General features: G+C 39.0%; 1 protein-coding gene and 1 pseudogene across 1 annotated transcript in view; one reads left to right on the top strand and one right to left on the bottom strand.

The window, feature by feature from the left end:
• WIF1 (WNT inhibitory factor 1) overlaps positions 1-22267 on the top strand; it is a 64714-nt gene that overhangs the window by 8111 nt on the left and 34336 nt on the right. The gene's annotated exons all lie outside the window — the stretch shown is intronic.
• On the bottom strand, positions 12542-12641 carry LOC111760409 (U6 spliceosomal RNA; annotated as a pseudogene).

The following is a 22267-nucleotide window of genomic DNA, read 5'->3' as shown; positions in this document are numbered from 1 at the left end:
AAAATCACACAACAGTTTGTGTTCCCTCTTTTTCCCAGATACACATCTAGATATCTACTGTTCTCAGCTGTACACTTTGTTGTCTTTTTAGACTTTAGGATAAGTGATAAAAGAATCTCAGAAATTGCCAGTTTGTTCTTTTGGAAACCCTTTACCTGAACAAAATCTCGCATAGCAGCTATGCCTATGGGCATAGGACAGAGGGATGGCTTAGGGAATGACTTCTTAGCTGACAACATGAAAGAGGAGATGGACACAGCCCTTGCTTGGCTACTCTTTGCCAGAACTCTTATCATGCCCTGGGAGTAAAAAATGAGTAAAGACTAATTCTTGCCCTTGAGAAAATTAGGAGCTAACTGTCGAGACACACATATCAACAGATCATTTTAATAATTTTCGATAAGTGGTATTGTAGAGTACTTCGTTATTCCCAAGTTATAATGAAAGCTCAAAGGAGAGTAACTCCACGGTTGTCTGACTATGCGTTAGCAAAGCCAAAAGGTAGAAGAGAAGATGGTTTTTCGAGATGGGAAGCAGTTTGAGACAAGGCACAGAGACAAGAAATAATTTGATGTAGCTGGAGTATACTGTGCAAGGTGAGAAATGGAGAGGTTGGCAGGGGCTAGATCCTAGAGGGCTTTGTCCATCTCAGTAAGACATCTGAGACTTATTCGGTAGGCAATGGAGAGTTGGTCAGTGGAAAGGTGTAAGGCAGAGGACAACACATCAGAGTTACATTTTCAGGTCATCCTGTCACCAGAGGGGCGCATAGCTTTGATGGGAACTCAACTGCAGGGAGAAAGATCAGGGATGATGAAAATGGAGATGAGGTTTGAAGAGGGAGGGATATATGGGTTAGAGAATGTTTGGGAGACAAAATCTTGGTGGTAAGAATAAGGGTTTCTTATTTCCTCCCCTCTCTGCCTCACTAACTTGGCAATAGCCCTGTTAGCCTTTCTGCTCCTCCTCCCCTAAGCTCCCTCCTGTCTTGGGGCCATTGCCTCTGTGTAGAAGGCGCAGCTGCTGGATTCCTGTGTGGCTTACTTCTGGGCTTCCTCCATGTCTCTGATTAAACTTCCTCTGAGAGGCCCTCCCTGATTTCCCTCTCTAAGATAGACATTTCCTATCCCATCACTCTAAATCTCCTCTGCTGTATATTTCTTCACTGGCACTTGGAAAAATTGATAGTACCTCATTATATTTGGCTATAATTGCTTGACTCTTGCACTTGAATGTAGGCTCATGAGAGCAAGGACTTTGTCCCATCCACCCACATATCTCCAGGTCCTGGAACAGCTCCTGACACATAGCAGGCAGTTGATAAATATTAGTTGCATGAATGAGTAAATAAGGCAGGTCCCATTCTCATTCCCATTTCACAGATAAGGCCATCCAGGCACAGAGGAGCAAAGGTTGTACAGCTAGTAAGTGGCAGAGCTGGGATTTGAACCTACACAGTCAGGATGCAGAGCCCTCACTCTGATCCACGCTCGCTAGAAGGATGAGCTCAGTGCTGTGGGTACACAGAGGAGGAAGCAGCTAATTTCGTCTGGGGGAGTTGGGGAAGGCCCTAGAGGAGAAGATGCGACAAACAAACTGTTCAGCCAGCTGAGATGGGAGGAGGGGATTTCACAGACAAAGGCAAAGGTGTTGTAAAAGTGGGGTCTGGGAAACAAGTAATGAGCAAACAAATGAAAAGAACAACTCAGGGGACTTGATGTGGCTCAGTGGTTGAGCACCAGCTTCCCACATACAAGGTCTGGGGTTCAATCGCCGGTCCTGGTACCTCTAAAATAAATAAATAAATAAATAAAAAACCAGGACAACAAGATTCTTTTCTCCAAAATTGTCTTACCTGTTGTGAAATTATAAACACATCCACCTCAGAATACCCCTTATTTATCCCGTTAATAATAATAGCCAACACTTGCATAGCACTTACTCTGTGGTGGCTCTTCTACACCTTGTACAGATATTATCTCACTGAATTCTCACAAAACCCCCAAGGCAGGCATTATTATTATCACCACTTTATAGATGAGGAAACTAGGGCATAGGAAAGTTACTTGCCCAAGACCTCACAGGTAAGAACATTTATGTATTTCAGAGATTTTCCTCAGACCTGCTTTGTTAATGTTTGGAATATCTACTCATTCAAAAAAAAAAAGTAACAATTTATCAATGCTTACTACGTCTTAAATACAAATTTTAATTGACCTAACTGCCTCCTAGGAAGTGACCAGCTAAGAGAAAAGACTGCTCCATCAATAAGGCAATCACAATAATTGTGATAACTTCTCAGAGCCAACATGTAAAGTTTGTATAATATTTTTCATTGCACATGGAAACCTGACCAAAGGGGCAAGTGGGAGCTGAAATCAGCCCATGCTTCACTAATCAAGTCTTATACCCTGACACAGAGCTGCTTCTGCCCAGAGGGGAACTTTTACCACAAGGATTTCATAGGGGCTAGCTGTGGCCTCCATAAATGCCCTAAGAAAATGCTATGGGAGCATAAAGCCAGGGGATTTTCCTTTGATAAGGTAAATTTGCAATTACTATGTGCCAGAGAAGACATCACAGAAAAGGTAACATTGAAGGTGGGTCATGAAAGCTGTTCAGGAGGCAGAGAGTGGCCAAGGGGCATTCTGGTATGTAGAGTAGCCCATAGGGAGGTGCACAGGATTGAGAATCATTGGTATAGGTAAACAATAATTAGTTCTAAATGGTTAGGGCTTATGAAACAAAACAGAGGAATATGGGTCTAAAAAAGTAAGTTTGGGAAAGATTATGATGATCTATGTATGCCATAGTGTGCTTTGTCTTATAGATAATGGGGAGCCGGTGAAAGTTCAAAAATAGATAATAGCATAATAGGACTGATAATAATACTAGAAGCCAATTAGGAATTTCTTTAAGGTACCACAAGAGGTGAGGATGTCCTGAACCAAAACAGGCAGTGGGGAGAGAGAGGAAGGTGCAGACTCCAGAGAGATCTCTCAGTCTTACTGAATGTGGGTGCTAACTGAAATTGGGGAATAGAGGATGACTCTGAGATGTGAGGGTGGGTAATGATGTCTCAACTGAGAAATTAATTATGTGAGCAAGAGTAGAAGAGTTTGGGGTACAAAGACAGTGGGTTCCATTTGGAACTTGCTGAACACAAGTTTCTGCTGAACACCGAGATGGCAAAGTCTGGTAAACAGTTGAAAATTTGAGTTTGTTGTTAATATATGAAGTACAGAATAGAGATATTGATTTAGGAGACTTTGGATCTCTCCCTTTCTTCCTTTTTTGACCCCAAAAGCCAGAGCTTAAGCTGAATGCTGAAAAGACAAATGTAAACCTTGCCCTCAAGGAAATCACAGTCTAATATGGGTAAAGATAACCAAAACAACCTTAACACACTATTAAATGTGTTATAACTGCAGTACGAACACAGGACTGATGGGGGAACTTCAACTCTGTTGGGAGAAGAGTGAAGTATCTGCATAGAGTTCCTGGTATTTTCAGGGCATGCCATGAGACCTGCAAAACTAAGATATACACATTTGGAACCACCTTTGCTCTGCTTGACTTGAAGGGAAGACTTTTATGTACTTGAGATACTTGGGCCAACTGTATTAATGCTTATACTTGCCATTCGTTTTTTTGGAAATGTATATGACAAATATCACCAAAGAGCAAGTAAGCTCTCCCAAAAGAAAATTCTAGAACTACTCTTGAGGAGTAGTGGGCACTGAAAATGGCCCTGAATACATTTACTCTGTAGGTCTTGGTAGGATGCGTTGTTTCCAAGGTCTATTTCAGTATCACATTTAGTTGTGCCAGTGGGAGGGCTTATATCTGAAGTCAGGTCAGTGCAGGACATCTCTTATTTAAGACAGTAACAGCTGGAGCCCCCAAACGGCTTGCAGTATTACTCTGCTATTTGACTTTTGAGTTCTTAGTGAAATTGCTTGATTTCCGTCATTTGAAAGTTCAATCAATATTCCTTTTTGCAAATGACACTTGATTAGGACTTGAGATTTTCTTTTTTGTATTGCCGTCACTTACAGTAATAGCCAGCAGATGGCAATGTAAAGGTTGCTTTTTTGGGAAATTTTCCACCCCAGCATTTTTTAAGACTGCAGATATTCTCTAACATAGGCACCATTTGTGAGGATCCTGTGATCTTTGTTTTTAATTCATTTTCAATAAGCTATTAATATATTCAGAAAGTTATGAAATAAACTCAAATCCAGTGCCACTGAATGCATTAAAACTCATGAATTTGAGAACTCATCCTAAACAATATAAATTTGTCTATCATTTCCTTATACACTGATTGCATATTTCTTCCTTTTAAACAGTTACTCAAATTCAGGCAGGAGTGAAGTTATGGGCTGTCTCTCCACAGTCATCCAGTTTCTTCTTTGCCTTCCCTGGCTGCATTTTCAGAAGTCACAGAAGAGCAGAGTTGAAGAGATCCCAGAGCTCATCCAGGTCCATCTTCCCCAAAACTACCTTGAACTGAGATCTCCCAGCCTCTGGTTGAATATGCCCAGAGGCAGGGACCCATTAAGGCATTCTTTTGCATTTTTTAGATTGTGTTGATTATAGAAAGTTGTTCTTCATAATGTTCCAAAACCTGCCTTCTCTGTGTAACTTGGGTATCCCCAGATGCTGCCAGTCTATGGACCCTAAAGTTTGCTAACTATTCCCTTTCATTGGAAAATTTGTGTGAGTTCCTAGGAGGGGCATGCCATGCTGGAAGGAGCCTTGTCTTAACGTCTGCTGCTACCGTAGTAGCCCTGGTGAGAAGACTGCTTTTCAGGTCCAGGTGCAGCCCCTCCCTGCTCCCTGTGCTATAAACACTCAAGGAGCCATAATTGGGTGTTATTTTTCACAGGCCTTAAGGCCTTGGAGCAACTTGGTGTTTTGTCCAGAAATGGGAATTCTACCCTTTTCCTCAGTTCAAAATTGAGCTTTGTCTCTTGGGATGTAGAACAGCATGTCTTAACACGCTGACCCCAACTGAAGTCCACTGTTAATTTCCTGCATCTCTTGGTCCCATAGAAGTTACACCTGGTTTTTAGGGTCAGAACTTAGAATATTTGTGTACAATTCATTGTGTGCCTCTACTTCCCAGGCACCTTATTCTCCAGGCAACTATATAAACAAACTCCCCACTAACAGGTTCCCTGAATTCCATGTCTGCTAGAGAGTACCACAGCCACCAGAGAGCAGAACTCCACATCCCAATTGAGGCTCCACTGGGATACCTGATCATATCATAATTCCTCGCCTTAATCCTTTTCCTGACCTCTGGAAACAGCTGTCATTTGAGGACAGCTCAGCGCTCCTCCATTCTTCTTTTCTCCATGCCAAACATCCCCAATTTCTTCAGCTACATCACATAAGCAGTTTTGCATTTGTCCACCATTCTGGATCTTCTTTCTAAAAGAGCCAATGCTCCAGAGGTAAACTCTCAAACCTGAGTCCTAAATACTTACCAGAAGTGTAATATCTTCACAGGTGCAATCTACTGGTAGTCTGCTCTTTAAACTCTGATGAGAAAAGAGTTCATTGCTAGAACTGAAGATTAACATTCTTACTTATAGAATTGTGAAATCATCTTTTGGTCTATAAACCTTGTGCTATAAACTAAAGAAGAAAAAGGAAGAGGACAGAAAGAGAGTAAAAGGAGGAGGAGGAGGAAAAAGAAAGTAGCTGGCATTTCTTTTTTTTTTTTTAAAGATTTATTTATCTATTTCCCTCCCTTTCCCTCCTCTTGCCCTGATGTTTGTGTTTTCTTCTCTTCTCATTTTCTCTCCTCTAGAATTCACCAGGATTCGATCCTGGAGACCTCTGATAGAGAGAGAGATTCCCTGTCATTTGTGCCACCTCAGTTCCTGGTTTCTACTGTGCTTCACCTTGACTCTCCCATTGTCTCTCTTTTGATGCGTCATCATCTTGCTGTGTGATTCACTTGCATAGGCACTGGCTACCACGTGGGCACTCGCCCAGGCACTGGCTTGCTGTGCCGGCATGCTTTCTTTTCTTCCTTTCACCAGGAGGCCCCAGGGATCAAACCCAGGCCCTCCCATATGGTAGGTGGAAGCTCTATCACTTGAGCCATATCTCCTTCCCTGGCATTTCTTAAGTGTGTTTTATATGCCTGTCATTGTACTAAGAAATTTTCATTAACAGCTTTTGAAAGAGGCAGTTTCATTTGGAGATTCCTCCTTTCCAAGGCAACTATAAAATAAGTCAAGATCTAGTTTGGAAGTCAGCACCAATAGACTAGTACAAAATCAACTTGGCTTCAGATAGCCTGAAAGTCTTTGATTTCTAAAGACTGTGCATTAGACTTATTTGATTTCCTGGATATCTGCAGGATTGTGTTTGGAGAGTTATCATTGCATGTCTTGTTTTGTCTAGAGTTTGAGGAAGCATTCACTCATAAACTGAGGGGAAATGTGTAAATTGGTATAGCTGTCCTGAATTGAGGCAAGGGGCAGTTCTACTGTTCTCCTAATAGGAGCAACACCTTTCATTTATTTTGCACTTATTAGTGTATAAAGTGCTTTCATTTATATTATTTCATAAGGTTCACTGAGTCCTCCCAATAACTGTGAAAAAGCATGCTTAATGAAACTAGATGACTAAATATAAGAAATAACTATGATTATTTGTGGGAAGTTGCCTTTGGCTAAAAGTAAATTAATTTAAGCCTGATCTTTAATAGCCATGCATTTTTCTATAATGCACAAAAGATTTGCATGTTTGTGATTTTATAGAAATGCTTTTGCCTTTCAATTAAAGTAAATAAGAACCCATTCAATTAATGTTATTGGAATGATAATGAAACATTTTCAATGGATAATATAAGCGGATTTTTATTCCATTCCATAGTAAACATAGAAACAATTCATCTTCATCTGTTTGCATACCTGGTATTTCAGATTTTTTTTTTTTTGCAGTAAGATGAAAAAAATTATAAATAACACTCTTTCTCTCTTATTGGAGCTATCAATTCTTTTAGAAACTCTGCACATCAAGGCTTTTCTGGAATGGTAATTTACATGATTGTAGAAAGTTGCTTCCCTGATATGAAACTTTTCAGATTAAGACAGGTGATTGTATCTACCCTTTTGTGTGGGACACAGAGCCAGGACCAGGATAAGGCAAGCGAGGGGCCCAGGGTTCTTGTGCGAGCCTAGGGGGTAGTGCTTCCCAAAATGCTGTACTCCAAGTGTAATGGAGAGATCACCATGTGTTCTCTTAGTTGCCTAAGAGTGGGACAAGTTACTCTGAAAGACAGCCAAATGCAACATGGGTCAAATCTGGATCAACTTCAACGGTTGGACCCTTGGTTTCTTCAAATACCAAAAGGAAATAATTTACCTTTTACAGTAGCAGCAGAATGGGGCTGCATAATGTGTACACAATAGTTGACACATAGTAGACACTGAAAAAGGAGGATCTTTTCTTCTCTTTGTATTAATGAGCTGTTAGTGCTAGGGGGAGTCATGAGGCCAAAGAAAGGGACTCCGCCAGACCCAGAGCTGGGAAGTGTGTTGGCAGAGTGCCCAAATTCCACTCCCCGTAGTGGGGTCCCACTCTCTGAACTCAGAGTGTCACACTGAGCTGGCCTCAGGAGACCTGGCTTCCGGCCTGCCTCCCACACCAACTATCTGGGACCCCAGACAAGTATTTCATTTTCTTTCTCATATGTAAAATAAAGGGGTTCCATTCAGGTCTAAAATGGCTGTGATTTATTATTAGTCATTATCATTGCCACATTGTTCTTAGTTTTCCCTTTGAATTCACATCACAGTAAGAAAAATAGCTTGGCTGATATGATTAATTGTAACAAAAATAAAACACTCTTTGAGCAGACTTAACTTTTCAAAATGTTGCTTACCTGAATAATGCTAGGAAAATCTACCAAAATCGATTTTAAGCAATTTTTATCTGATTTTCCTATTAGCTTGGTTTTGGTTCATTCAATTTGATTAATTAACTGATTTTAATGTTAAACTGAAGCAGATATGACAGCTATCTATCTCATATTTACTAAGATCTTATTCAAATGGTAACTCCTTTTATGATATTTATAACATCTATTCCAGATGTGGCTTTTTAAAGAAAAGAACTGAGAAATCAACCCTGAAAGTTTGTTTCTCTGTGACAGATTGAAAATTTTACATTCGAGTTGTTTTTTGTAGTAATTATAACTTTCAAAATCCATTATTCATTCAGGAACATACACAGGACTTCAATAGAGTTTACAGTACTTAATTTCCTTGGTATAACTTTTTTTTAATGAATCCTTACAGAACTCTTGAGGAATTAAATATACCCTATGGAGTCTTACAGAGCTTTATTTTCAGTTCATTACTTTTTTCCACCATAAACTAGCACACTCTCTAAAAATTTTTGGAAAATACAGAAAAGAAAAAAAAGAGAATGGGTGGGGATGGGGAGCAGGGGTCTTTACAGTTATCTCACTTAAAAAAGTATTAATATTTTGGTGTTTTTTCCATCCAGTGTTTTTCAATTTTGTGTCTTTTTTTTCCCTTAAGGACAGTGGGACAGTTTCCCCTGTTATTACATATTCTGTAAACATGATTTTTAAATGGGTCTACAATATTCTTTGATTTATTTTAAACATTCTCTTATGTAGATTATTTCTTTTTTTACTACTATAAGCAACACTACAAAGAGCAACTTCACACATAAAAATTTTTCCATATTAGGATTATTTCCTCATGACTGAGTTTCAGAAGTGGAATTTCTGAGTTAAAGTGCCATATCGTTGTGAAGTTATTGGCACATATGTTATTGCCAAATAGCTTTGGAATGGTTACTCCATACTTCCATACTTGTACAAGAATGTCCTTTTTAGTATTCTTCTGTGACTTTTTCTTTTAATCTTCAAATGAAACTTTTCAAGTGATGTTAAGGGTTGTTGATTTGTGCCTGCATTTTGTTCAATTAGGACAAAGAAATATCAGTGGAAATTTCATACTGTAGGTGGCAGTGGGGGATCAGTAAGTGACAATGTACCTCAAGGCTGATAAGGTACATCAAGGTAAAAGGCTCTGCTAGGATGATTGTTAATCATGAACATGGGACCTTTCAGATAGATATCAAATTAAAATTATATTTCTTGTCTACAAATGCCAAACTATGGGTGATTTCTAAAGGTAAAAACAGGTCATTCATTTTTAACATAGCAAGGAAGCTCATTTTCTACTAATTTTAAATGCGTATGAGCAAGCATTTATATGAGTTTCTTTCTGCATGTTCATATGCATATGTACGTACATATATCCATGAATATTAGGAAATAACATTGACACATTTATCTTTGCATATATACAATTTAAAGTACTTTAAAAATATATATATGAAGTAATTTATTCTCCCAACATTTTCATAAGGTCAAGGCAGAGGATGATCAACTTCAGAGTCTGGAGAGTTGTTATCATCAGTGGCTAGAACATTTTCTAAAAGGAGTGGTATATTTGCTACATTTTATTAAAATGAGAGAACTCTTGAGGAATTAAATAGGTATTCCATAAAAGGGAAGACAAATTAATTTGCTAATCAGAGCTCTGAAGCTATATGTCCAAGAGGAAAAAGAGGAATGAGGAGAGAAAGAGGGAAAAACAGGAAAGGGGGTCCTTTAGAGATATTACTCAGGCACCCAAAGAGTTAGTTTCACTTCAGTCAGCAAATCGGTATCCCAGTAAATACTCTGCATTTTATGTTTTGGAGTGTCTGTTAACTTCTGCTGAGTTTGCTCTCCATGAAGGGCTGAAAAGCTCGGTGGGTAGACAAGAATTCTTGTTTATAAACTGCTGACTTCTCTTTGCTCCAGAATACCTTCTGGAGCCACTTCAAAGGCAGGAGCCGTCGTGTGCTTCTCTACGCACAAGCCCCTGCAGTGAACCCGGGACAGACAGAAAGGAAATGAGGAAGTCTGATGGAGGAAAATCATTCTTAGTCACTCTAAATAATCTCATCAATTGGTTATCAAGCTGTATCTTTACATTTTGAAAACGTCAGAAATCAATAAAGGCAAAAGACTGCCTCTAAGGATATTTATGCATCAAATTTCCAGGTTTGCATGTGCTTCTGGGAGGGTTACTTGTTTGATCTTAGATTAAGAGCACACAACTGGGGTACACTGAGACTTTGTGTTAACATAAAGAAGTAACCCTTTATTTGAACCTATCAAATCTCTATCTAGATATCATGCAGAATGAACCATATCATTCCCAAATGTTCAGGAATCTATGTCAAACCTGGGAAGAATTTGTCGAGGGCTGCCTCCACTTATGATCAGAAACTCTTGGAAGGGAAGGATCTTAGATTATTAGTTCAACCACCTTATTTTTCAGGTGAAGAAACCAATATCCAGAGAGGATAACCGACTTTCCTAGGAGCACACAGAGTTAGCACCAGGGCTGGCGCAAGAGCACACATCTTCTGACAGGCAGAGCAAAACTTCCCCCTTGTTGCAGTCTGAAACTTTAGGCTGTGAGAAAATGAGATGTCATCACATCAGAGGTTAAGGGTCCCATAAAAAATTACCTCAGTTTTTTTCTCAGCATGGAGTATGGGGAATTTACTTCTTCTGTTTCTGTTATTCATTCTAATAAAGACAAAAAAAAAAGAAGTGTCCAATTGTGTGGCAATGGTTGGCTGGGTTGGTTATAGGCATTATTTGGTTCTGATCATGATACATTTTTCCCTTGTAGTGCCCAGAACCTGGTAGGTATTTAACAGTGGTAGTGTCCCAAATCTGGGAATAATGTCAGTATTGTTTTTTCCCCTTTAATTTCAAAATTGGCATAATGGAAATGGTTGGTAGGGAGGAAGTATGGTATCATGAAGAGCATGCTGAGCCAGACCTGACTGGATGGGCCTTGGAAATATAAGTTAACCTCCCTGGCCTTTAGTTTCCCTATGTGTGAAATCATGACCCACATGATTTCCTAGGATTTTTCAGCTCGAAAATGTTGTGTTCTGCAATTTTACCTCAGAGGGACTTTGTGAAGGCTGACTTGTTTACAGAGTTCTCTGAGATCCCTTTTTGTGGAAATTCCAACAACATCAAAAGATACAAATTTTTCAACCAGGGTCGAAATGTGTTTAATAGTCAGATAATATATATCTTGAAAAATAGCACTGTTTTTACGTGTCTTTGAAAAGTTGGCCTGATGTGCTAATCTGTTTCCAAAAGCCTGTTTTCATAGATAGGCTTTGTCTTTTATCCACTGTCTATGGAGAAAGATGTTATGTTAGCACAATTTGTACTGACCCTTATGTTTTTTTGTTTTCCTCTTAATTTGTTTTAGATTTTAGCTCTTTCTTGGACATGAGTTCTTTCCCCCAGATTCCACTTATCTCTCCTCTATTTTCTTCCTGCTTGAGTTCAGCAGACACATCCTTCTCCCATCCCATTATTTTAGTTTGCTAAGCTGCTCAAAGCAGTACCATAGAAGGGGTTGGCTTTTAGCAAGGGGAATTTATTAGCTCCACAAGTTTAAGTATGTCCAAATCAAGGCATCATCAAGGCAATGCTTTCTTCCCAAAGACTGGCTGCCTGTGATCCTGGGCTTCTCTGCCACGTGGCAAGGCACATGGCAGCATGTGCCGCGCTCTCCCTTCTCTTCCAGGATTCATTGCTTTCAGCTTCTTACTTCCATGACTTTATCTCTCTGTATTCATCCCATTTATGAAGGACTCCAGCAAGAAGATTAAGACCCACCCTGAGCCACACCATAGCTTAAGTAACCTCTTCAAAAGGTCTTATTTACAATTGGTTTTCAACTGGGGAAATGGATTAGCGTTTTAAGAACATGATTTTTCTGGGGTACATACAGTTTCAATTCAAACTACCACAGACATGATACTAGAATGGCTATTATGTTAATTTCCATAATAATATCATCCAAAGTGATATGGCAAAACCAAAGACAATTGAGGGAAAACACTAAAAACTAATAAATAAGAGATAATGCCAAGATGATTCTTAAAAAGGCCAACAGGAAGCATTCTGTGGAAAGATTAACTCTTTGGAAGCGAGATAATATATAAGAGCATGAACAAATGAAAAGACTTGGAAGTGCTCAAAGTAGAAAAAAGAAGCAGGCGTTTTATCTGGTTAGAGCAGGAGTGGGGAAGGTATATTGACCATGTTGAGCAAGAGGCCGACTTGTAAATGCAAGTCTTTTAAAGTCAGCCATGGAGCTGCAAGGAATCTCAGCCTCTGACAGGACGCGTACGGGAAGATCTTTTTTAATATTAAATACCATAGGGCAGGATTGTAAGGATGAAGAACTCAGGCAACAACTGCCTCAAAAGGGATAAGAAAAATTCTGCAATAATATTTGCAAAGGTAAAGAAGAAAATTTACACAGTAAATTGTTCATAGAACATCTCCTGGCATTTCCTGAATGAGTGGGATTAACAACCTAAATAAATCATATTTCAAGAGGTAATAGCAGCAGATGAAATTTAAGGGATTATTAAAATAACATTTGAAAATATGGAACACTTCGCGAATTTGTGGGTCATCCTTTCACATGCTAATCTTCTTCGTATTGTTCCAATTTCAGTATACTTGCTGCCGGAGCGAGCAGAGAGGGGCAGATCTTTACTTTCTGTACAAACTCAACCATCATCTTTGGTTCTCTCACCTCCCATCATGGCCCACACATTATGTCCATCCATGATTTTCCTTACTACAATTAAATCTCATTTCTTTTTGTTGTATCATTAAGGACGTAAGAATAATAGCCATTTCACAGAAATTTGTTTATATAAAGTAAGACTTGTTTCAAGATTCATATGTACAAAAAAGAAGCCCATCAGAAGGTAGAAACAGCTATTAACTTGAAAAAAGTAATCAATATATGTCAATATTTCAATATTTAACTTTTCTTTTTATTTGCTTTTCTGAATCCTTCTGATTATCATTTCACTTAATATGGATACTGGTATTGTATCTAATTCATAGCATGAAGGAAGAATTTTGTTCCAAATTTTATACATGATAAGTTTCATAATCAAGTTGGACTTTTTCCACATAGCATAAAATTCTTAATTCATGTTCAGTTTGTGGTAAACTATGATTTTCTAACTCTGATTTGCCTAGTTCAAGTTGCTCCATTATACTTCAGTGCCTGGCTTTTTGTCCCTATGTATACCACAGTCTTCTTATCACAGCAGATTTTATTCTAGTTTTAATGGTGTCGTATTTTAATTGGTCAAGAACATTTGGATACTTCTGCCTTCTACAGTCTTAAAACCTACTTAATTTTAGAGAGTCTGTAGCTTTTGCAAGCTCCTTCATATTTCATTCATCAAAGGCACTAATCAAATATTTAGCTTATTGGTTTTCAAAACTAACCTGAATGAAACACCACCCAGAATGTACACCAAGCTGACATAGGTTCATGTTTTGGGCATGGTTTAAGTCAATTGTTTAATCTCATAGAATGGTAAGAAGGATAGACTTCCCATTTTGTTCAGTAAGTGTGCCTTGTCAAAAGAAATCAATAGACATTTGGAAATAGAGGTAAGCTCTATCACTTCCTGTCCTTTCTTTTGAGGAAGGAGTTTAGTATGGCACTGTTTGCCCCTTGTGACTTTCTGTTGATTTCTAGGTTGTTCTTCTAGGTACTCAAAGAGCAATAACAGGTATGGATGCCGACCCATCTATAATTTCTAGGACCATCCCTTTAAAAAATAATGGAAAAGGTGAATACAAGAGACCTAGTTTCTCAGAATCTTTTAGTTTCTATGCATCCACATAAACCTTGGCTCAAAGTATATCAGCCTGCTGGTTTGAATACATCCAGCTTTTCTACTGGTCTCTTTTTTTCCTCTTTCTGTGGCCTGTTATCCTTCTGTCACATCAAACCAGCTCACTGATATTTTCTTTCTTTTTTTTTTTTCTACTCTATGATATTTTCTTTAAAAACTGTCAAGCTGAAGATACTAAAAGCCTGATCCTTTTTCCCTTTGTTATTACCGGTCTTCCTTGATCATCCTTTCTTTTTTTTGTGCAAGACATTTGAAATTACTTTAGAAAATAAAACTGGACAATAGAAAATAGATTAGCAAGGAGTTATAGCTCCTGCCCTGGAAATTGTACTCAAATAGAGGAGATATGGAGCCAAATATCACATTTCTATATAAATGAGTACATGGGAATTCATTGTGGGTCAGTAATTCAAATTTATTTTGAAATCTAATAACATATTCACAAGTGGGGAACGTCTGTATAGTGGCAGGAGAGTCACAAAGATTACTTTAGTGGTGGTATTTCAAACTGAGGAATCTAGAGGTATACAGATTTGCTTGAAATTAGGTTTTGCAACTTTCAAATATATTCCCCAAAAGGGGGGAGGGCATAATAACTGATAACAAAACTGAATAAAGTGACTGTGGGGTGGGGAGGGGAGGGAGTAATAGTTATTGTGGGGGAGGAGTTCAAGATGCAAAGGAACTCCTTTGCTGTGTCCCCTCTTTATTTATTGCCTTTAGTTTTACACATACTCACCTTTCTTTAAAATCTGATAATTAATCCAAAAAGATGGGACTAATCTTTTTTGGGGTATCTTTTACTCTGCCCTTAAGTGTTCTTCAGTTCAGAGTTCTATGTTCTCTTAGACAAATCAGAAAACACGCTTGGTTTTATTTTTTCCTGCTCTGCCCCTGGGTTAATTATTATTCTTCCCAAATCTTTTCTTGCGTGCTTATTGCCTTTCCTCCCTAAGTGAAGGCAATTAAGCTCTTCTAAACACTCACATTTTTTATTTCATAACAATGGAATTTAACTTAACAACAAAAAGGAGACAAAGTAGATATAAATCATAAATAATGTAGATAATGGCATACTGGCTTCCTAGCCCAGTTCCAGTTATTTGAGAACTTCACAGATTGCTTGCCCTTGCTAAAACAGTATTTTTTTTTTCACGTATATTTTTAACATTGATTTATTGGAAAAGCCTTTTTTCCCCTGCTATATATTTTTAAAAGCACACAAGCCATACAATTAAGTAGAAAATTTCTGGCTTTGACTGAAATCCTTTACCCAAATGACTATCCATTGGAATTGGGGGAAATAGTTATTTACCCTTTTCAGCTTTCCTTTTGGTACCCACATCCAAGCTTAGGGGCCTGAAGAGTTCAAGACTGACAGTAGGTGTGAAAAGTTTCATAGCCTTTTAAGAAAGTTCAACGGCTATGTTTGAGGAAGCACTATATGTATTATGCAGACTGCTAGCTAATGCAGATATTGTAACATATGGAATTCATAAAGGTCCAATTACAGGACCTTCACTGTTTGCCACGGTTTTAACTTATGTAAGTTATTGATTATACTTTCATGAGATCATAATCAAAAGGTTATTCTTTGGTAATGGTGTGTTAGAGGAGCTTTATCCTGAACTTCAAAGCCGTCCTCGGAGCCCCAAGAACAAAGGCTTAGAAGTTTGAATCGGGGCCAGAATCAGTCTGTATGAGTTAACGATGTCCCAGGCCATCCGGGAGCTGAATCAACCTATCCACGTGCATGAACTTTCTCTCATCACATCAGATCAGCAGTCATCACTAAAAGATGACAGTTGAATCAGCTTTAAAGTGCCTTTTTAAAAAAGTGAATCAGCTTGAATAACTATGGTGTCTGTTCACACCTGCCTCATAACCATTCTTTTAAAACTGGAAAGCAGTGACATTCACCATGCCTTTAGGAAAGAGTGATTATCATGAACTAGGTATACATCCGTGAACAAGAATTGCAAATACAAGAATTGCAAGAATTTACAGAAAATAATTCTGAGATGTGAGAAAGCTAATGTGTGACTTAGCAAGTAGAAAGTAATAAAGCTGGTTTCAGATTTGTCCCAGTATTCTGGCACATTTTAAGTGGGCAAAAGAGAAAGACTATGAGTTTGACTGATATTATAAATGGAAAATCTGCTGCCCCCTCTTTGGCTCTTAAAATCAGAATATAGGAATCTAAGAGCTTAAAACGATTACAATGAATACATGAAACAACATCATATATAATCTACCCTTTCTCCTACCAGTCCCTGCAGACCTAAAATGTCAGCTACTTTCTTCCTGGGCTTTTTGATGAATCCTCAGGCAGATCCTGGAATTTCTCTTGTCACCCTGAGATAATAAAGTACCCTCCAATTACTTTAGTGTCCAGATTATTCTCATTTCTGTAATTAGAATATTGACTACCATGTAATTGTTGAAGTTCTGACCTTTGTTCAAAGCTAAGGCTCCTCCCCTCCCCCAGATGCAGGATTGGAAGGGGGCAGCTAGTGTGGTAGGCGTGGAAAAGAGAGACCAGAACTAAGAGGCAGGGTTGTGACTCCACCTGCCAGTGTTTCTTCTGCCCCAGAGTGTATAAAGGGTTGATCCCCTTGTTATGGGATCATTCCTGAGTTCTCAAGGAGTCCCCAGGTGGGAGAAACTGTGCTGTACTTGTAATGCCTTCGTGCTTCCCCTCAGGCTGGATGCTCACAGTCACTTTGCCCCACTCTCTCTGATGTAGCCTCACTGGTCTCCTTGTTGTTCCCTGAGCATGCCAGGTATATTCTCATCTGAGGGATTTGATGCTAACTATTCCCTCCACCAAGATGCTCTTTCCCCATGTATCTACACAGCTTGCTCCCTTACTTTATTCTGGTCACTTTATCTAAGCATCCCTCTGTCTATTCTCTCTGAAAAAGCAATCTCACCCTTCCCTCACGCACATTTATCCTCTATCCTCTTTCCCACTTTATTTTTCCAATGGTACTTATCATCCCTTGAAATATTATATGTCCATTTAAGCATATTTTTTATTTTATGTCTCCACCACATGGAGTGTAAGCTCCATAAGGTCTTGCCCTCTTTTGTTCACTCTGCATCCTCAGCACCTAGAGAAGAATGCCTGGCCTACCAAAAAGTGCTCAATAAGTATTTAATGAATGAAAGAATGAAGAAAGAAAGACCAGCTAAATATGATGACTTATTCTTGTTTGTGGTTCAATTTGGAAAGGTTTTTATTATTAATTGAAGTAAAGCATTGCCATGATCAGAGCTATTAGCTGAAATTTATCTATTAAAATTGAATATATTTTAAGAAATATAAACATATTACAATGTAAGCACAATAAAGAAATCAGGTATGATATCTTTCCATTCAATTCAAACTGTGATACAAGAAATTGGTTGTATGGACGTGGTAGTTTGAGTCTTTTGTGGACCCCAGAAAATTATGTTCTTAAATTAATCCATTCCTGTGAGTATAAACCTATCATAGGTGGGACCTTCCTTTTGATTAGATCACTTCACTAGAGTGTGGCCCAGGGTAGGTCTTAATCCTGATACAGGAGTCCTTCAAAAAAGGTATGAATGTACAGAGGAAAAGACCACAGAGACAGAGAGGAACCCATAGAAGCTAAGAGAGAAAGCCGTGAGAGCAAGAAGCTGAAAGCAGTAGAGCCTGGAGGAAAAGGCTGAGACTGGCAGATGCTGACATGTGCCCAACTGCCCACAGCTGCAGCTTGTGGAGAAAGCATCTCCTTATGATACCTTGATGTGGACACTTTTACAGCCTCAGAACTGTAAGCTTGTAAATTTATAAATCTCCATTGTAAAACCCAACCCATTTCTACTATATTGCTTTGGCAGTCTTTAGCTAACTAAAACAATGAGGTAAAACAATGAATTCCATTTTAACAGTAGCTAATATGCTTAATTCCTTAATTAAGTTCATGTGAGTGCAATTGTTATCACAGTTTCTCAAAGACAGACCAAGACTTCTTCTGTAGTTCCTGCCTTGCTTTGTACTGTCCTTCCTTTGGTTCCATTCTGTTAGACAAAATAGGCAATTAATACAACTGACTTAACCAAGGATTAAAAAAAAATTTTTTTTTACCATTAGATAAGTACAGGAAAGTGAATATGAGAATTAGAAAACTTGTAAATAACTTAGAAATATCAAATAACTTGGGATGTGAAATTCTTTAGGAATTGAAGCTTATTGATTTCACAATGATGCCAATATGAGACATTTTTATTTTTTAAAAAACTTTTTATTATGGAAGATTTCAAACATATACAAAGGTAGACAGAGTAGAAAAATAAACCCTTATTTATCCATTACCCAAATGCAAGAATTATTAATTCTTGGTCAGTCTTGAGTCCTTTCTACTTCCCACCCATTTCTCCCCTCCCATATTATTTTGAAACAATCTCAGATATAGTATCATTTCATCCATAAATATTTCAATATGTATCTCTAAAAGATAACTTCAAAAACAAAACCTCAACACTGTTAAAAAAAATAATTCCCTAATATATCAAATATAGAGTAAGTGTTCAATGTTCCAACTTTCTCATGAAAGTAATACATTTTTAAAGATTTATTTGTTAGAATGATATTCAAATAGGGTTTGCATGGTGGTCGATGAGTCTTTTTATTTTTTTTTAAAGGAATGCAATTCTTTTTTTCTTAATTTATTCCCCCCACACACCAACCCCCTCCCACACACACCCCCAGTTGTCTGCTCTCTGCGTCCATTCGCTGTGTTCTTCTGTGACTGTTTCTATCCTTATCAGCGGCACCGGGAATCTGTGTTTCTTTTTGTTGTGTCATCTTGCTGTGTCAGCTCTCCGTGTGTGTGGTGCCATTCTTGGGCAGGCTGTCTTTCTTTTGCGTTGGGCGGCTCCCCTTACAGGGCGCACTCTTGCGCGTGGGGCTCCCCTATGCGGGGGACACCCCTGTGCGGCACCGCACTCCTTGCGCGCATGAGCACTGCGCATGGGCCAGCTCCACACAGGTCAAGGAGGCCCGGGGTTTGAACCGCGGACCTCCCATGTGGTAGACGGACACCCTAACCACTGGCCAAGTCCGCTTCCATAGGCCTCTTTTAATCTATAGGTGTCCCATCAATCTCTCTTTTTTCATTCTTTTGAATTTTTGTTGAATAATAAGTTTTTGCCCTATAGAGTTTTCCATGGTCTTTGTGGTGTAGTTTAACATGTTGTCTATTCTCTGAATTTCCTATAAGTTGATAATTTGGTAAAATATTTCTAGTGTATTTTAAAGCTAAAGAAGTAAGATAATTTCAAATTTGCCTCTATATGTGAAGCCAAACTGTAAACCACATTTGGGTAAGCGAAGGAAAAGATTATTTTAGACTATTTTCACAGCCCTTAAACACATGACTGATATGCTTCCGGACTGGAGAGAACCTCCTTAGTCACACTCCCCCAGCCCCGAGCACTCAGAAACCCCAAACTGTCCCTTTCTATCTATTGGAACTGCCATGTCTGGAAATTCTTGCTGCCTTGTCCCACCAATAAGCAGTTTACATATTGGTCCTATTAATAATGGTTGACATTTGCTGAGTGCTTACAATGTGCCAACATTGTGCTACCCACTTTGCAAGCATTAATTATTTTAATCCTTGCAAAACTCTGTAAAGTAAGTCCTGACCTCCTTTTGGTCCTTCAAGCTTGCCAGACTTCCTCCTGACAGACTTTATGCACGTCAGCTTCCTCTGAAGACAATGCTGCTCTCTCCCTCATCTGTTTAACCTCCACTCATTTCTGTCATCCTTTCTCAGGCAAGTCTTCCTTGACCCTCAAGCTAAGTCAAAGACAACCTATTCTCAAAGCACTACATAACTCTCCTTTGAAGCCCTTTGTCACAGGCTTAGTTTTGCTTTACTAAGATTATTTGGTTTACTGGATTAATGACTAACTTCCTTCCAGATTGCAAGCTCTGTAAGGACAACTCCTATGTCTGTTTTTAGCCTTCCTTGGCCTCCTAGGCATGCAGAATGCCTAGTACCTGGCACACTCAATACATATGTGTTGAATGAACGAGAGGCTAAGCCTTGTGCTGAAGGCCAGCCAGTAAATACTGGGATTAGAAATCAAGCCAAGTTGGCCTGACTGTAGCCCAGATTTCACCCAGCCTCGTGGATATTGTTATTTGGATTACCAGCTGTCTCCCTTGGAGAGCCAGCCCCTGACCAGCTTAGACTCCTTGTGCTTGGTTTCATCTTATTGCCCATTCCCTGCTGACTTGTCATCAGGATCTTAGTTTCTGCCTCTTTCAGTCAGTCATGGCTTCCCAAGCATATGTGGGTTTCTGTCTCATTTCAAGTTAAGTATTTCATAATTTTGGATGTGTTTCAGTTACCTAGGCTTCTCAAGGAAATACCATGAAATGGGTTGGCTTAAACAATGGGAACTGCTTAGCTTACAGTTTTGAGGATAAAAGAGAATCCAAATCAAGGCACATCAAGGCGATACTTCTTCCCGAAGACCATGGTGTTCTGGGGCTGACTTCGGGCAATCCTTTTGGCTCCTCTGTCACATGGCAAAGCACGTGGCATTCTTTCTTGGTCTCTCTCTTCTCTTCTGGATTCCATCAACGTCCAGCCTCTTGCTTCCTGTGACTTTTTCTCTGCCTGTCTGAATTTCACTCCACTTGTAACCGACTCCAGTAATAGGATTAAGAACCATCCTGATTGAGGTGGGCCACACCTTAACTGAAGTAACCTCATTAAAATGTCCTACTTACGATGGGTTCACATACACAGGAGTGGATTCGATTTAGGAACGGATTTTTCCGGTGGTACATACAGCTTCAAACCATCACAGATGGAAATGGTAAAAAGTAATTTACTTATTTTTTTAGGATATGACTAATTTGAATCGGAGTTTGCATTCTTATTTTTTCCAAACAGTTTCTGAGTCACCAAAAAATACATTAGTCCCTGGGGATTCAAATGATACTAGACAAAGTCCTTTCCATAGAGGAACTTATGGCTTAATGGGGAAGACAAATAAACAGACTGTTATAGTCAGTACAGTAGTAAAGATAAGAGAAAGAGAGTACAGGGAGAGAACATCTGGGTCGGGGAAAATTTTACCAAAGAGGTGACATTTCATCTGAGCCTTGAGAGCTCAGTCAAAGTTTGCCTAACAGGTAAGGGCAGGGAGTGTACATTCCAGACATAGAGACCAGTGTGTTCCTGAGAGAACATGGCAGGTCAGTGGGCACAAAGCTTGCTACTACTGGATCAAAAGACTTGTGAGGGGAGATGTGGGAGCAGAGGCTGGAAGGATGGGCAGGGGCAGATATAAAATGGGCCAAACTCTTCCATCGGTTTAGGAATTTAAGATTTTAAGTGGTGTAGTGATGTGATCCAATTGGCATTTTAGTAAGGAAACTGGATAATGGTGTAAATTGGAGGCAAAAAGTCCTGAAGGTAGGAATATAGATTAGTGGGTGATTGCAGGAGCATAGGTGAGAAATGATAAGAGCCTGAATTTTGGTAGTGATGGGGCATGGAAAAACAGTGAAGAGATTTGAGAAATCAATGGAACTTTGTGGAGATGGTTGGTAAGAGAAAAGTGAGTTGTCTAGAAAGACTGCTAAGTTTATATCTCAGGTAATCAGGCATGTGGTGCTATCTTAAGAAATACAATGAACACATTTGTTGGGAGGATAATGAGTTTGGTTCCAAGATGGTTCCCTTGGTTCAAGGGCCGATGTCTGATAGACAGTTGTCAGCTTGAATCTAGACCTCAGAAAAGAGGTTGAAACTAAGATAAAAATTTAGAGGCCAACTGATATGTAGGGATAAATTGAAGTCATGAAAATGGATGAGATACTCCAAGAAGAAAGCAGAACAAAAAGAGCAGACCATCAATTGTTCCCTGGAAACATCAACATTTAAGGCAGTGGTTCTTAACTTTTTTTGAGTTATGGACTCCTTTAAGATTGTGATAAAAGTTAGGGTCTCTTCTCCTTAAAAAAATAGTCATTTGCATTTAAACACAAAAACTACGCATTCTCTAAGACTGCCTGACATCACATTCAGAATTCTTTTTTAAGGTGTAGTTAGAGAGAGAAGCATGTGAAGGTGATTCAAAAAAAAGTGATCAGAGAAGGGGAAGGAAAAGTCAAAGAGCTTGATATAAGTCAAAAAAGAAGAGGAGAAGTGGACTGCAATAAAAAATTTCAGAGAAGACAAGAGGGATAAAGATAGATTGCTCAGTGGATTTGACAACTTGGAAGTCATCAGTGACCTTTTGTGAGAACATTTTAATAGCCATGAAGGGGCAACATCATACTATAGTGAGCTGAGGACTGATGGGCAAGAAAACTGAGGCCGTGAATGTAGACTCCTTTGGAAGCGGTGTAATGACAAAGGAAGAAAGATAGTCTCATAGAGTCAGG

The sequence above is a fragment of the Dasypus novemcinctus genome, chromosome 12, assembly GCF_030445035.2.
Source record: "Dasypus novemcinctus isolate mDasNov1 chromosome 12, mDasNov1.1.hap2, whole genome shotgun sequence".
NCBI classification, from domain to species: Eukaryota; Metazoa; Chordata; class Mammalia; order Cingulata; family Dasypodidae; genus Dasypus; species Dasypus novemcinctus.
This window is presented reverse-complemented; position numbering and strand designations above follow the sequence as displayed.